The following is a 3,652-nucleotide window of genomic DNA, read 5'->3' on the forward strand; positions in this document are numbered from 1 at the left end:
ATCAAATAAATGCAATAAATTTTATTAAATTTATTTTATTAAATTAAATTATATAAAATATATAAAACTGTTTGAAACTTTTTTTACATTCAAAATATTACAAAAGAAATGTATTTATATTTGAAATTTAAAAACAAAACCAATATTTATTCTTATTGAAAAGTATTTAATGTTTTTATTTATATTATTTATTTTTATTTTGGCTTTGATGTATTTTTTGGCTTTGTGTATTTTTATTTTGCACCAATTTACTAGTGTTTGCTTGGACATGTGTGACCCTGGACCACAAAACCAGTCTTAAGTAGCACAGGTATGCACAGTAGCAATAGCCAAAAATACACTGTATGGGTCAAAATGATTATTTTTTCAAAAATTCAAAAATCATTAGGATATTAAGCAAAGATCATGTTCCATGAAGAAATTTTCATACCGTAAATATATGAAAACTTAATTTTTGATTAACAAGAATCAAAATTAATTAAAATTAATTAAAATTAAAGAATCAAAGATTAATTTTTGATCAATAAGAACTTCATTTGCGAGCGACGTGGGATATTCGATGCACGTTCACTGCGTGGTTTAGTAATCCAATTTTATTACTGAGAACAGCTAAATATTGAAATATTTAAATGACACTGTGGAATAAACATTTATTCTGATCTTGTATGTAAATGATTGACAGTTTTTATATTATCTGTTTTATATACTTAATACTTGGGCAGTTTGATTTGTTTGGTTAACTTTGGTAAAAATCTGTTATAATAATACTGTGCAGTGCACAAAATCAAGATCCGAAAGATGGTTCATTGTGTTCATTGTTCATGATGTTAAGTTTAGAAATGATGTGCATCCACTTTTTATTAGTGTGACATTTTAGCATGCAAATAAAGGGGAGAACTTCAAGATATCGGCCAAAAAAATCTGCAGCACATATCAGCCATCGGCTGACCCTGACCTCTAAACATCGGCATCGGCTATAGAAAAACCCATATCGGTCGACCTCTACATCACACTCTGGTCTAAACATATTTATTGCTGTAGAAAGTATTTCATATTCATATTATGTATGTATATATATATATATATATATATATATATATATATATATATGTGACCCTGGACCACAAAACCAGTCATAAGGTTAAATTTTACAAAACTGAGATATATACACATCATATGAAAGCTCATAAATAAGCTTTCTATTGATGTAGAGTTTGTTAGGATAGGACAATATTTGGCCGAGATACATCTATTTGAAAATCTGGAATCTAAGGGTGCAAAAAAATCTAAATACTGAGAAAATCACCTTTAAAGTTGTCCAAATTAGGTTCTTAACAATGCATATTACTAATCAAAAATTACATTTTGATAGGTTTTCAGTAGGAATTTTACAAAAAATCTTAATGTAACATGATCTTTACTTAATTTCCTAATGATTTTTGACATAAAAGAAAAATCAATAATTTTGACCCATACAATGTATTTTTGGCTATTGCTACAAATATACCCCAGCGACTTAAGACTGGTTTTGTGGTCCAGGGTCACATATATGTATGTATGTTGCACAGTTTAGATAATGTCTAACTATAAAGTTTTAAAATGCATTTATGTTTAAATAACGTGAAAAAAAATATGTACATTGCTCTGGACTAATATTTATTGTTTTAATGTTTTTAATATATTTGCATAGTGTAGATAATGTTCAATAAACAAATGCAAAAACACAATTTTTTAAATACTCTTATTCTTACTGAAAAGTATTTAATGTTTTTTAATTGATTTGTATTTATTTATTGTTATATTATTTTGATTTTTTTTATGGTGGGGGCTGGGGGGCTTTTTGTGGTTTATTTTGCACCAAATTAATAGTGTTTGGTTGGACATATGTGACCCTGGACCACAAAACCAGTCTTAAGTAACACAGGTATATTTATAGCAATAGCCAAAAATACATTGTATAGGTCAAAATGATTGATTTTTCTTTTATGCCAAAAATCATTAGGATATTAAGCAAAGACCACGTTCCATGAAGATATTTTGTAAATTTCCTACCATCAATATATCAAAACTTAATTTTTGATTGACAATATGCATCACTAAAAACTTCATTTGGACAACTTTAAAAGGTGATTTTTTTTAATATTTAGATTTTTTTGATAATAATCAGATTCCAGATTTACAAATATAAAGCTTATTTATTCAAGTTTCCCTGTTCCCACGTAAACCCTGTTTATTGCACAATCTAAACTATACACAATTACACAGTTAGTATGATTTGCTTTTGTACTGAGCACTGTTGTGCCTCGCCATTTGCAAGAATGAAAACAGACCTGCAGTAAAGTTTGATTGCATGTTTTAGATATATCTGCAGTGACAAAACCAAGGTTCGAAACCAAACGCATATCAGCCATAACTATTGCTTTGCGTTCCAGTGGCAGCGCTGAAGCCTAATCTATGCAGATATGCAGCACATGTTCTGTTCCTCTGCGGAGATGCACCGCAGAGCTTGTTCGCGAGCTGTTATCGTCTCCAAATCAAATCCTCGGCACCCTCAGGGCTGCGCATTTGTGTTTCAACTGCCTGCTAATATGGCTGATTCCTCCGATCGCAGATTTGATAATTCGTTGATTGGTTAAACGGCGCACTGCTTTACAGCCGCATCTGTGAAATCTCTCCAGCATTATCCTCTAAATAACAGAGCGAGGCGTTTGGCGTCTAAACGAGGGTCACATTTGGGATCTTCCTGTCTGTTTTGGCCACGCCGAGTGTATCATCTGTGACACCTCTCCAATTAAACGGCGTTTCGGTGATGGCGACGGGGGTGATTTGGGGCAGACGGTCGGCGGATATCAAGGTGCCCGTTAAGAGATCACAGGGGGATACGCCCGTATGTTAATCGACTCTGTTAATGTAGCAATGAATTAAGAGTTTAGATGTCACAGGAGGTTTAACACAGCTGATCCAGAGCAGAGGCCGCCGTTCCCGCTGGTCGCCCCTGCTCACAGCCCGGGCCATGTGGGGGCTAATTACGGGCAAATAGGAAAAGTGTCTGCCTTTTTTGATTTAGTTTATCGTTTGAGGAATATTAAACTTCAATTTTAGCCAACAACTTGTTTTTCAAACTTATATATATATATATATATATATATATATATATATATATATATATATAAAAATAACCTCATACTCAAATACTGTATATGCAAATATTCTTTATTTGCATTTGTATTTATATTTCACATTTGAAATACATTCAAATATTTGCACCTTTAATTTTAGTCAGTTTTACCATTTTATATTTCTAAAACTTTTTACACTGCATATATTTGGAGATTTACACATACATAACTAATAAACTAATTAAAAAAAAAAAAAAATATATATATATATATATATATATATATATATAATTCAATTACATAAAACTTTTTACATTTCAAATCATTTTTCACTTTAATTTCACTTAAATATGTTTATTTGCTTTTGCATTTACAGTTCAAATCTGAAATTATATATATATATATATATATATATATATATATATATAGAGAGAGAGAGAGAGAGAGAGAGAATTATATATATAAATATATATAATTAATATATAATTAATTTTCTCTATATTTGATCTATCTTTCTATACTTTAATATTTTA

This window comes from Garra rufa, chromosome 17 (genome assembly GCF_049309525.1).
Source record: "Garra rufa chromosome 17, GarRuf1.0, whole genome shotgun sequence".
Classification (NCBI taxonomy): Eukaryota; Metazoa; Chordata; class Actinopteri; order Cypriniformes; family Cyprinidae; genus Garra; species Garra rufa.